The sequence below is a fragment of the Triturus cristatus genome, chromosome 10, assembly GCF_964204655.1.
Source record: "Triturus cristatus chromosome 10, aTriCri1.1, whole genome shotgun sequence".
NCBI lineage: Eukaryota > Metazoa > Chordata > Amphibia > Caudata > Salamandridae > Triturus > Triturus cristatus.
In genome coordinates this window covers 242,670,283-242,684,916 of record NC_140593.1, presented here as the reverse complement: position 1 = coordinate 242,684,916, position 14,634 = coordinate 242,670,283, and positions in this window count along the sequence as shown.

Below are 14,634 nucleotides of genomic sequence, written 5' to 3'. Positions count from 1 at the left end.
AATCTACTACCTCACCTCCTCAAGCCATACTGTATGCGGCGGCTAAACTACTTGCGGGGATCATCTCATTTTTGAATTCTAAAAAACAATACATCCAAAACAAGGTTTCCTCATCTCTAGACTTTTTGCAGGATAGACCTAAAAACTCATCTATTCAGAATATTTTTACCTAATTGACGCAAACCTAACTCCTTACATTTTTTATTCATAGGTCACTGTTACTGTAAAGCACTCCACTGCCAAGTGGCTCTCTCCCTGCTATGATAAATACTTTCAATAAATTAAATACATAAATAAAATAAGAAAGTGGGGATTAAACACCACAAAAAAAATGGGAAACCAGCTTTGTCAATGATATTGTTTACCACGATATTGTGTCAGTGATCCGTACATTTTCCATTGTCTGAGACTTCAGCAATCAGCAAATCACACATTGGCATGCACTGATTTCCAACTATGAGACTCTGAAAAACACTCTGAGCATAGCCTGCCACTGGTAGTGGTTGTGAAAAGTTGTAAAAATGAGTTAGAAACATAAACACCATGAACATATATATGGAGTTTAAGTTGTTATATTGTGAGTACCATATTCTAAATCTGGTTATTCGCTGCTGTGACATCACAACATTGATTTTCCAATGGATTTCCAGGTCACGCTGTCAGGGTTTTCAGTGAGTTTGTTATTACGGTGCTGCCTCTCTGATTCGATGGATATCAGAGAGCCCAACTTTAAGTGGGAAGGGAATGGCTGAGAAGGTGGTGCGGGTGGAATGACATTTGATTGTGTAGGGAATGTTAAATGCAGAAAGTGGCGAGAGTAGGTGGTAGGACAATAGGTACTTTTTATATTTGGGTGGGGGTAGGGCAGGTGACACTGAGGGCGCAGTGGGAGAGTGGCAGAATGCCAAGTATTCTTTTTTGCAGGGGGAACAGAGGCATTGCAATAGAGCTGTGTGGGTGGTGGTAGGACACCAGGTGTAAGACAGGTAAGCGGGCTGAGGCAGGAGAAGCCATGCTTTCTGCAGCTCTCACATGCCTCCTCTACTCAAGCAAAGGATGAGATAAATGGGGGGCTTTTCTTGCTGTAGGTGCCGAATTATTTTGTCTGCATAATCTTTTTTCACATTATTTGCTCATCGTTATTGTTGTTTTGCTGAGGTATTCACTCTTTTCATTCTTTTCTCTTGTTCTTCTTCTTGTCTAACTCTGTAATTTAGTCTGCATTTCCCTCTGCATTTCATCTCTATCAACGTGTGAGGGTTTCGTGTTATTTTCTTTCTTTTCCTAGAGTGTTCCCTCTTCTGTCCCTTCTGATACCTATGCATATTCCATGTGTTGTTTTTGTTTCTTTTACGCCACATTTGTTATTGTTCAGCCATTTCTTTCAGATCTCATTCTTCCACTTTTCCCTTTCTTGCCTGTCTTTCCCTTTTCTTTTCCCATAGCTTCTCGGACCGAATTACAAAACTTGCACCAGGTTTTACACTTTTTTTGCATCATCGCTAACCTGTGTGGGGGTGCAGTACTGCCAACTTTATAATCAGGTCCCTAGTACTTTTGGGAAGTGGTTGTTTTTAACAAACTGTGATGTTTAACGTATAATTCGTAGAGTCCCAGTTTGACACACAATTACTTATTGTTCAAATTGTGCTGAACTCATAAGCTATGTCCAATTTTACAATGTTTAGTTTGTAGAGATTAGTAGATGGGCATAAAATAATGGACTGTATGCCAAAGAGCAATAGTTTTATCAAGCAGAACCTGTAAAAAGTCATAGTGTGAGTCCAATGCTAAAACCAGACTTTTAGTTTTTCTGCCATGATGGGTTCCCGATTTACCTTTTTGCATAGTGAACCTGTATATGGTCTATGATGAGAATCTATCATTCATTTCACATGTAAACATTGGGCCTAAGAAAGTAGGTTTTTTTTGTTTTTTGTTTTAGTTTTATAATCGTCTCTCTTCTTGCTTCTGTTGCAGTCACCATGCCGTATGTCCTGGGTCCTTACGGTTGCCCTCAGACACAGTGACTTTTAAAATGGTGTCCTCCTGTGTCTACCAGACAAAACACTCAGAAAGCACCAGAGCTATGTGACCGACCTCATAGTTAGCCTAAAACAATTCACCCAGGTCTTGCAGGCTTTTTTGTTACTTTGTGAGCAATCAGTCAAGTAAAATGTAGAGCTTAATCTATGTGTGTTTTTTCAGAAAACCCTCAATGCCACGCGCTGTTCTTTCGAAACAACCGACTCTGTACGAGCTGGCAGAACACCTGAGGTATGATGACTAGAACTGGTTATCTCTCAAAAGAGTGCAAGACAGAACTTTTGGTGTGGGTTCATTTCCCTCTGAGGCCTCACCCCTCTGGAACTCACTACCTTTAGCCAAGCACTGCGAGGTGGACTTTGGGAAGTTTAGGAAAGAACAGAAAACATACATCTTCCACAAAGCATATTATAGACTAGTCAATACATAATCTGACATGAAGGGTCAAATCCCCCAGAAAGCTATAAATCTTCATCCACATTGTTTCACCCAGGCATGGGTGCAGATTTACGGCTTTTTGCTATTCACTTTTTTGAAGTGTGTTGGGAAAGCAAGTTTAGTTTAGCATCAGGGAGATTCATATCAGAGGAATTGACTTCTTTCTGATTTGTCTTTATGTAACTTGGCTTCGCATTTGCTGTTTGACCTGCCCGGATTATATTTCTTTATGCTGTGATCAGGTGCTTATTGATTTATGACTAAACTGATTCATTTGAGTTTGTAACTTTACAAATTTGTTAATAAAGCCTTTATGGTTTGCAAATCTATTGCTCTCTATCATCAATGTGGGTCAAAATCTGCTTCCCTGTCAATGAGATGTTACTAAATTGTTGATGTCAAGCCTCATTTTGAGACAAAGATCCATAATTGGACTGCAGCTTAAGTCTGAAGATTTGCACTGCAATTTGCACAGTGCAGATGCTGTCCTTTGCCCTCCATCACCAATGTGCGATTTGCCGATCAGTATGCCACATATGGAGTGGACTTAGTATGTGTATCACACACCAAGTGTATGGTGGGCAACACTGCCAGTTCAAACAGAGCCATTGAAGTGTCAGACACTGGAAAATGTACACATGCAGTGTGTGGTGGACCACGTGGGTTTTACCACACAGTGAATGTGGTGTGTCACAGGTTTCCGGGTGTACTTCACAAAAACCTTTGTGAATTTCATGTTACACCTGTGAGTTGCCATTTTCACTTTCTCAATTATACATGGTGTACAATTAGGGCTGCATAATTTGTTTTTTTCCCTTTTGGGAAACGATTTTACCCTGTGAGAAACCCCTTTTGCTACAACCTTAAAAAATCATTGAGTGTTAACTTCCATTTGCCATCCTGAAATGGATTTACTTTTTTCAGTCAATAGAGCCAAATCCTCCCACATCGCAGCCATTGTGGATTCTGCAAAGACTAGACCGAATAACTTGTTTCAAGTCATTTTACTGACTACTAACCCCTCCACCACTTCAGCTCCTAAGTCATTCATGGCCTGTTGCAACAACTTCATTGATTTCTTTGATTAAAAAATTAGAGGCATCCATATTTCACTGCTCACTTGAAACAGTTGAGACTCTACAATGCAAAGCACTATAATCATGGCTATCCTTCTTTACAATTTCCGTAAAGAACCTACAACGAACAATCTCCAAAGTAAAACCCTCAGACCACCATCAGGACGACATTCCAGGTTCTATCAGAAAATCCCTTGCCACACACCTTCACCTCATATAGACCACCATGGTGAACACACTCCCATTCCTAGGCAAAGTCATTGAAAGTTGCATAGCGTCCCAACTAGCCTCACACATTCGAACAAACAACCTTCCAGACTCTCTACAATCAGGTTTCTGCTGGGGACACAGAACAGAAACTGCGATCCTCCAACTAGTCAATGACTCCCTCAGAATCCTAGACTCCGACAACTCCTGCCTCCTGGATTTATCCACTGCATTCGACACTGTCACCCATCTGTATCTCCTTCGTACTCTTGAACTGCACATGGGATGTAGGGGCACTGTCCTCAACTGGTTCTTTCTCCTCATACCTATCCAGCTGCTCCCAAATTGTGAAATTGGGCAACTAGCTCTCGAGACCAATCATTGTTCTCCAAGGGGACCCACAAGGCTTGACCCTCTACCCAACCCTCTTTGACCTCTACCTAGAACCTCTTTGTGTCATTCTCAGAAACTCTGGAATTCTTTTCCCCCTCTATGCTGATGACACCGAAATATACTTCAAAATCTCATCCCTGGAAGATGCCCTGCTCTCAAAAACAATCTTAGAGACTCAAAACTGGATGCCAACCACCATTTAAAACTCAACCAACTAAAACAGAATTTCTTTTGATCTCTCCTCAAAAAGAAAAAATGCCAGTACAGGGATAGATGGCCAAATCTCCGGCCCTGGATGGCTGCCCGCCAATGTCCAGAGTGCTAGATCACTCGGCATCACCCTTGATAATCATCTCTATGTTATGTTATGTTATGTTATGTTATGTTATGTTATGTTATGTTATCCGACATTTATAACGCACACGGATACTCGGGAGTGTCCCGGCGCGAAAGCCAGTTAAAAGGAGACAGAGGGGCGTGAGCTGAGGGTGGATGTTAGTTAAAAAGCAAGGTTTTTAACTGCTTTTTAAACAGCCTAATGTCATGGGTGTTTCGTAGCTCATAAGGCAGAGCATTCCAGGCTTTAGCCGCCTTCAACGAGCGGGAGCTGCCTCCTGTTCTAACAAGGCGGTAGCGAGGAATAACAGTGAGGCATTGCCAAGTGGAGCGTAGATGTCTGTAAGGCAAATAGAAGTCAAAGTGTCTCCTGAGATACATGGGCCCCGATTTGTATACGGCACCGTGGGTGATGGTGAAAGCCTTGAACAGGACACGCTGACCCACCGGAAGCCAATGCAGGTCCCAGAGATGTTGCTTTGTACTTGACCTACAAGAGATGCCCAGTAGCATTCTAGCTGCCGCATTCTGGAAGGTCTGTAGCTTTTTCAGCTGATAACCAGGAAGGCCGATGTATAAGGCATTGGTGTAGCCTAGGCGCGATAAAATGAGAGCGCAGGTCACCATTTCCTTTGCAGATCTGGGCAGCAATGGCAGGAATTTCCTAAGTAACACAGCCACATCGCAGCCATGGCCAAAAGTGCACAACACCAACGTAGGCAGCTTTGGGGCATCAGATGACAAGAGCTAAAAATTGTGGTGCAGTCTCTTGTTCTCTCTAGACTGGACTATGGATTTGCCCTTCTCTCAGGCATTCCCAAGGTTCACCTAGGCCCACTAAGAGCAACACTACATGCTGCAGAATGCTTCGTTTTAGGTCTCAAGAAATTTGACCACATTTCCCCTTCCCTGCTAATCATCCATTTGCTCCTTATTGAAGCGAGGGCCCAATTCAAAATCGCTTGCATTACCCACAGAGCCCTTCACTCCTCCTCACCCTCTTATCTAATCGAGAAAATATAAATCTCTTGAGAAAATAGGGGCTCCAGAAATGCCCCATCCCTGCTACTGAAAACCCCCACCTTCAGTCGAGAACAATACAAGAAGCAGTCTTTCTCTGGAAGTGCCACTAGAAAGTGGAACACTCTGCCTCCCTCTGTCTAACCACCTACCTAGTAACCTTCACAAGGGTCCTCAAGCTCCCTCTTTATAACAGACATCTTAGTTAATTCACCCTCGATCTGATTTATATGCTCCCCCCACTTTAATTGACCTGCCCTAGTTTTACGACCTCACCACCAAAATCGCTGCTTTTACTGCGTATCTCCCCAGCTCATGTGTAACTATTTCTTGTGATAACTCCTGCGGGCACCCACCGTTTTACATGTACAAATTTAATTACTAGTATTGTAACCTGCTGTAACCCTTGTATCCTGCTGTTGTAAAGTGCTCTGATGCCTTCGGCCATGTTCAGGCTATATAAAATTGCAAAAATAAATAAATGAAAATAGTAGCATTTGTATAGCACTGCATATGCTGTTGTAGGGCAAGAAAGCATTTAATCTGACTGGCAGTGTGACAACATTAGGAATTGCTTGGTTGAAAGGATGATGTATTTGTTGTTCTGAACTGTTCTGGTTATGTGAGTGAGTGACCAGAGGTGTTCTAATATTCTCTTGGGTCATAGTGCCTAGCAATATGATGGAGAAAAGTAGTGTGTGAGACAGATGTACAAGATGTATTTATAATTAAGGCTACCAGTTTTATGGTATTTATTTTTTGGCTATTTCAGTCTATATTTATCCATATACATTTTTTGGCCATTTTATCTGTATTTATCCATATTTATTTTGTACTTTACGTATAAATGAAGTTGTGAAACTGTACATTTCCATATCTATTTAACTGATAGATGCGCACTCATACTATGATGTCTGTCAGGTTTTAGCTATTTAAGCTGCCAAATATTACATAACAGTACATCCACTGTTATATACTAGCATTATATCATAAATGTATGTTGACATATGCTGTTATTTAAAGAAATGTCATCCTGTTTTTTAATTTCCCTTGCTGTCCATCTGCTCAACTGTTGGCCTATAGTTCATGAAAGACTGCACGTAGAATCACTTAAAAGAAGCACAATTTTCTGTATTTATCCACTTTAAAAAATAAATGCAGACAGAAAACACATTGCTTTCTGTCTGTATTTATCTGTAAAAATCCATAAAAACGGAAAACAGGGAGCCTTATTTATAATTAGCTGGGACTTATGGTTTACTCTGCAGGTTCTGACGTATGTTTATGGTTTTGTTGTATCTTCCAAATGTGTTTCCTATGCTGGCAGCCGCATTTGTGTTAAAGATTCTGAATTGCTTTGTACAGCAGGCAGGGAAGGAAGCAGAGGCAGACATATTGTAGGGATGGAGCGAAGGAAGAAAAAGCTGGAGATCTGTCTGGATGGGCTATCTTACAATACTTCCTTATGTGACTATGAGATCTCTAGGACAGGACGGACTAAGTTACAGTCATCCCTTTTGTGATTATGAGAAGTCTAGGGTTGGTAATGGACTATATTGAAGTCTTCTGGGGTTGTCAGCTACAGATATCTTTGGCCATAGGTTGCTCATTCAAATTCTGGCATTGGGTAGTAGTTAAAGTAGTGTGATATAGAAATTATTATGCTTTAGTGTGTCCGATATCCTCGTCCCCTGGCTGAAATAAATCGTTACTGTTCCAAGGTAGTAAGGGGTCGGGGAGCAGATTGAAAATGTCCAGGAGATCTAACATTTGTGGGTATTCAGAAATTACCCGGAAAACTCTGCTCTTGACCCCCTCTTCTCCTACCCATACATTAGGCTTTACTACGACCTAACATCACACCATCATTGAGTGATATTAAGGGTGAGTAAAAGGCATTATTACTGCAAGGCACCTTTTAGTGACTAACTTGCACTCATACATCCAGCCATTGCATGTGCAAATCAGATCAACTGCAAATGGCTTTATGAATAGGGCCCTACGATTTGGCTGTGCTTGTATGAAAAAATATTATGAACAAAAGTATTATGACACAATAATATTGTATACAAAAAGTGATGGATGGTATGCTTGAATTAATCTCAGCCACTAGTAATTACTCAGGCCACATCCTGTCCATTGTTATGTGGCCCAAGTAATGACTAGTGTAATTACCAGTAAGTACCAGTGGCTGAGATTAATTCAAGCATTCCATCCATCATTTCTAATATACTTTAACATGAGTATTGTATTGAAAATCTCATCAACAAAAATATTGAGTTTACATACTTTGTATGTAAACTACCAAAATATTGTGTCAAAACTATTGTAGAACAGACCAGCAACAAAAATCACTAAGTATATAGAAATATACACATATATATATATATATATATATATATATATATATATATATATATATATATATATATATATATATATATATATATTCACTGAAAAAACCATAGGTTTCACACAAGTTATAGTTAGCTGTACATTTCACTCGTAAAAAACCAATGAAATTCCACGTTATAGTTAGTGCAGGCAACTATAACTCACGCGACCGCAATCCTCTGCTGATGACATATGTGTCTTTATGAAAAAAAAATATTTGTAATATATGTATAGCTAAAATTTAATGGAAGAAGACATGGGCAAATAAGTGTCTAAATACAGTATTAGCATCAGCAGAGGATTGCGGTCGCGTGAGTTATAGTTGCCTGCACTAACTATAACGTGGAATTTCATTGGTTTTTTACGAGTGAAATGTACAGCTAACTATAACTTGTGTGAAACCTATGGTTTTTTCAGTGAATTTGCAAGGTTTTTTAAATGCTAATTCCTAACTATAACGTGTGTGAAACCTATGGTTTTTTCAGTGAATTTGTACGGTTTTTTAAATGCTAAGTTACTTTACGCCGTTCGTGCCGTGCGCGCCCACTTCACACAGTTCGTTCCGTGCGCGCACGGTGCGCTTTGCGCACCGCGCGCCCACTCTACGCAGTTAGTGCCGTGCACGCACGGTGGGCACGCGGTGCGCTACGCGCACCGCGTGCCCACGTTACGCTGGATGGGCCATGTACGCACGATGCGCTTCGCGCACCGTCCGCACACGGAGGACATATTATGCGCTTCGTTGTGAAAGGTTATCTATTAAATGTTCAAATAAGAAATATGGCATGCACAAAAGGTGCCCTGCCGGCACCTTTTGCACATGGGGGGGGAATATGTGGAGTATGTTTTTTTTTAATTAATTTTTTGGCGTACGCGTACGGTAAGCGCATTCGGCGATTTTTAAAAAAAAAATAATATTTAATTTTTGGCCTTGGGGGTCCTTCTGGGACATCCTAATCATGGATAGGTGGTTAGGAGCTGTCTAGCCTGCCCCTTTTCATGTTATCCAACTTTGTTTTTCCTCCCCCCCTCAGAGTGCGAGAGAGAAAATGGCGGCCAACACTTCCTGGTTTCGACCGATTCGAATGTTTACTTTGATCTAACAACCAATCAGAAACGCGCTCGCGCACGGCACCGTACGCGTACGGTAAGCTTACCGTAAGCGCACGGTATGCGCACGGAGCGCTGCCACAGATATATATATTGATTTAAATGCTATTTTCTCAGGAACTACTAAACAGATTTACACCAGACCTACAAAAGGCACTTCCTTGACCTTATGGCTACCTCTCTGCCAAATTACAAGTAATTCTGTTCAGCCGTTCGGGCTGTAGCTGTGTCTAAAGGTCCTATGGAAAAATGCATGGGGAAAACGCGTTTTGGGACCCCCTTTTTTCTCAGCCCCCGCTTGACGAATCACCCCGAGACTTTCAGGGTAGGAGCGGAACGTAGCGCCCCATTAGTTTTGAAAATTTTGCGAGGATTCGTCAACCGGCGCCAAAGTTATTCAAAATAGAATGTTGCGGATTTCCTATGGAAACAGGGTTCTAACTATAACTACCTACTGGCGACCGCCAGTAGGTAATATATATATAAGAAATGCAGAAACGCATTACAGCGTAATAAATTCTAAAGTGCAAATCCAAAGGAGTGGTGTTGATTTTCGTTTCTGAAATTGAATCTGTATATAGATAGATAGATAGATAGATAGATGGATAGATAGATAGATAGATAGATAGATAGATAGATAGATAGATAGATAGATAGATAGATAGATAGATAGATAGATAGATAGATAGATAGATAGATAGATAGATAGATAGATAGATAGATAGATAGATAGATAGATAGATAGATAGATAGATAGATAGATAGATAGATAGATAGATAGATTCACTGAAAAAACACAGGTTTCTGGGACGTTATAGTTAGTTGGACATTTCACTCGTACAAAACCAGAGAAATGCGGCCGTTATACTTAGCTAAGCTAACTATAACTCGCACTCCCGTAATGCACTGCTGATGACGGGGAAACATCCTTTACAACGTAGTCATTACATCGCACTACCTTTACAACGCAGTCATCACAACACAACATCCTTTACATCGCATGCCTTTACAACACAGCCATTACATCACATGTCACTACAACGCATGTCATTACAATGCATGTCACTACAATGCATACCATTACAACGCATACCATTACAACGCAAAGTTTTTACCCCTACACTATCCAACACTTACCCTACTGTTGGACTCACTGGAGTGGGAATAGTAATTTTTACCCCTACACTATCTACTGTTGCACTCACTGGAGTGGGAATAGTAATTTTAACCCTTACACTATTTAACACTTATCCTACTGTTGCACTCACTGGAGTGGTAATAGTAATATTTACCCCTACACTATCCAACACTTACCTTAACTGCAATGCAATGGTATGCGTTGTAATGGTATGCATTGTAATGGTATAATGTGATATAATGGAATGCGTTGTAAATGTAGTTTCTAGAAATGCCTTGTGATGGCATGCGATGTAAAATAATGGATGTTGTGATGTAAAAACTGCTTTGTAAAGGCATGCGTTGTAAATGTATGCATTGTAACGTCATACATTCCTGATGACGTCACATATTACATCATTCATGACATGTCAGTGACATCACTGATGACATCTCAAATGACATCACTGATGACATCATCCAGTGACTATGTGTTTCTGTAAAGTTTAAATAGGTTTTATATATATATATATGCCAACGTGTATTGAAGAATGAGTGGGTGTATAAGTGTCTGAATGGATGATTTAGTAGGTGCAAGACTGACTGTATAAGTGAGTGATTAATCGTGTCTTACTGAATGCATGGGTTAGTGACTAAACTGTTTGAATGTCTGTATTAGTCTGTCAGTTGGTGTGTAAGCGGCTGCATAGGTTGGTGAGTAGCTATATGAGTGTCTATATGGGTTATTGATTGGTGGTCTGAGTATCTGTATGGGTGCCTGAGTGTCTCTGTGGGTGGGTGGGGGGTGTGACTCTGCATAGATGTGTGAGTAGGTGATTCACTGGGTGTATGGGTTCAAGAGTGTATCTGTGAAGGGCTGTATGGGAGTGTGAGTGTGTGTATGGGTGTGTTGGTGAGTGAATGGATGTCTCAGTGGTACATGTGTGAGTAACTACATATGTGAAAGGCTGTATATGTGAGTGATGGAGTATATAAATGACTATATGTGAGAGTGAGTGATTGTGAGAGTGGCTGTATGGATAAGTGTGTTCTTGTGTCAGTGATTGTAGAAGAGAGTAAGTATGTGTTAGTATCTGTATGAATAAGTGAAGTGGTGTGTGTATAACTGTATAGGTGAGTAAATGGGGGTGTGATTGATTCTTTGCATGGCTGACTAGGTGTGTGAGTAACTCTATGGATGAGTGGAAGTGTGTGAGTGTCTGTATAGGTGTATGAGTGCATATGATAGTGCTGTATTGATGAGTGACTGCATGTATGAGTGACTGTATGGGTGAATGAGTGGATGTGTGTGTAGACCTAGGAATCAGTGAGTGAGTATGTAGTAACTAGTATTGGTGTGTCTATGGTTTCGAAAATGGTAGTCTGTATTTTAGAGTGGGTGTATCAAAGGTTATATTAGGGTGTGAGGAGGTGCATCAGATTATCACGTGGATGATGTCATCAGTGATGTCGTCAGTGATGTTATTTGAGATGTCATTGGTGATGTCATCAGTGATGTCACTGACCATATCATGAATGATGTAATATGTGACGTCATCAGCAGTGCATTGCGGGGGCGCCAGTTATAGTTAGCTCAACTAATTATAACAACTGAATTTCTCTGGTTTTGTACGAGTGAAATGCCCAACTAACTATAACGTCCCTGAAACCTGTGGTTTTTTCAGTGAATTTCTGAGGTTTTTTAAATGATAATTTCTAACTATAACGTCACTGAAACCTATGTTTTTTTTCAGTGAATTTCAAAGGTTTTTTAAAACAGAAAGAGGAAGAAACGCGCAGAGAGAAGCAAGAGAAATGCAAAAAGAGGTAACAGAAGTCCAGAAAGGCGAAGAAAGCTGCAGAAAGAAGCAAAAGATATGCAGAAGGAACCAACAGAGGTGCGGAAAGAGGCCATTTTGCAAAGTCATCCTGTCCCCCCAACTTTTTGCTGACTAGTACTGGTGGTAACTGACTCTGACTAACCAGGCCCGGAGCCAGTGCTATCCTGAAAGACACTTAGACTACAGTGAAAACACCTACATACACTAGGGTCCACCTGTAAGGCCCTAGTACATAATAGGGCAGGGGGATTAAAACTACCTCTAAGTCAGAGGTGCAGAAAGAAGCAAAAGCAGTGCAGAATGAACCAACAGAGGTGCAAAAAGAGGCAAGAGGAGTGCAGAAAGAGGTAGGAGAGGTGCACAAAGAGGCAAGAGAGGTACAGAAAGAGGCAGGAGGGGTACAGAAAGAAGGAAGAGAAGTGCAGAAAAAAGCAAAAGAATTGCTGAAAGAAGCAACAGAGGTGTAGAAAGAAGGAAGAGAAGTGCAAGTTGAGGCAAGTAGGTGCAGACGAAAGCAAGAGCAGTACAGAAATAACCAATAGAGGTGCTGAAAGAGGTGTGAAGGGTGCAGAAAGTACAAGAGAAGTGCATAAAGAGGCAACAGAGGGGCCAAAAGAGGCAAGATGGGTAAAGAAACAGGCAAGAAAGGTGCAGAAAGAGGGAACAGGGGTACAGAAAGAGGCAAGAGGGATGCACACATTTGCAACAGAGGTACAGAAAGAAGCAAGAGCAGTGCAGAAAGAAGCAAGAGAAGCACAGAAAGAAGCAAAAGAGGTGGAGAAATAGGGAAGAGGGTGCAGAAAGAGGCTAGAGGGATACAGAAATTTGAAAAAGAGGTGCAGAAACAAGCAAGAGAAGTACAGAAAGAGGCAAGAGATTTGCTGAAAGACGCAACAGAGGTGTAGAAAGAAGCATGAGAAGTGCAGAAAGAGGCAAGTGAGGTGCAGAAAGAAGCAAGAGCAGTGCAGAATGAAACAACAGAGGTGCAAAAAGAGGCAAGATGGGTACAAAAAGAAGGAAGAGAAGTACAGAAAGAGGCAAGAGAGTTGCTGAAAGAAGCAACAGAGGTATAGAAAGAAGCAAGAGAAGTACAGAAAGAGACAAGTGAGGTACAGAAAAAAGCAAGAGCAGTGCAGAAAGAACCACCAGAGGTGGAAAAAGAGGCAAGAGGGGTGTAGAAAAAGGTAGGAGGGGTGCACACAGAGGCTAGAGAGGTACAGAAAGAGGCCGGATGGGTGCAGAAAGAAGGAAGAGAAGTGCAGAAAGAGGCAAGAGAATTGCTGAAAGAAGCAACAGAGGTGTAGAAACAAGCAAGTGAAGTGCAGAAAGAGGCAAGTGAGGTGCAGAAAAAAAGCAAGAGCAGTGCAGAAAGAACCAACAGAGGTACTGAAAGAGGCACGCAGGTGCAGAAAGACCATAAAAGTGCAGAAAGAGGCAACAGAGGTACAGAAAGAAAAAAAGGGGTGCAGAAAGAAAAAAGAGGGGTGCAGACAAAGGCATGAAATCTACACCAAAAAGCAACAGACGTGCTGAAAGATGCAAGTGAGGTGCAGAAATAGGCAAGAGATCTGCAGAAAAAAGCAACAGAGGTGCTGCTAGAGGCAAGTGAGGTACAGAAAGAAGGAAGAGAGGTGCAGAAAAAGGCAAGAGGGGTGCAGCAAGAGGAGAGAGAAGTGCAAAAAGAACCAAGAGAAATGCAGAAAGAAGCAACAGAGGTGCAGAAGGAGGCAAGAGTGGTGCAGAAAGATGGAAGAGAGGTGTGAAAAAGGCAAGAAAGTTGCACAAATAGGGAAGAGGGGTGCAGAAAGAGGCAGGAGGGGTGAAGAAAGAAGCAAGAGGGGTGCAGAAAGAGGCAAGAGAGGTGCAGAAAGAAGCAAGTGAAGTGCAGAAAGAAGCAAGAGCAGTGCTTAAAGAAGGAAAAGAGGTATAGAAAGAAGCAAGAGAAGTTCAGAACGAGGCAAGTGAGGTGCATAAAGAAGCAAAAGCAGTGCAGAATGAACAAACAGAGGTGCAAAAAGAGGCAAGAGGAGTTCAGAAAGAGGTAGGAGAGGTGCACAAAGAGGCAAGAGAGGTATAGGGAGAGGCAGGAGAGGTGCAGGAAGAAGGAAAAGAAGTGCAGAAAGAGGCAAGAGAATTGCTGAAAGAAGCAACAGAGGTGTACAAAGAAGGAAGAGAAGTGCAGAAAGAGGCAAGTGAGGTGCAGAAAAAAGCAAGAGCAGAACAGAAAGAACCAATAGAGGTGCTGAAAGAGGTGTGAAGGGTGCAGAAAGAGCAAGAGACGTACAGAAAGAGGCAGCAGAGATACGGAAAGAGGCAGGGAGGTGCAGAAACAATCATGAAAGGTGCAGAAACAGGGAACAGGGGTTCAGAAAGAGACAAGAGAGGTACAGAAAGAGAAAAGAGGCGTGCAGAAAGAGGCAAGAGAATTGCTGAAAGAAACAACAGAGGTGTAGAAAGAAGGAAGAGACGTGCAGGTTGAGGTAAGTGAGGTGCAGAAAATAGTAAGAGCAGAACAGAAAGAAGCAATAGAGGTGCTGAAAGAGGTGTGAAGGGTGCAGAAAGAGCAAAAGAAGTGCAGAAAGAGGCAACAGTGGTACGGAAAGAGGCAAGAGAGGTGCAGAAACAAGCATGAAAGGTGCAGAAACAGGGAACAAGGG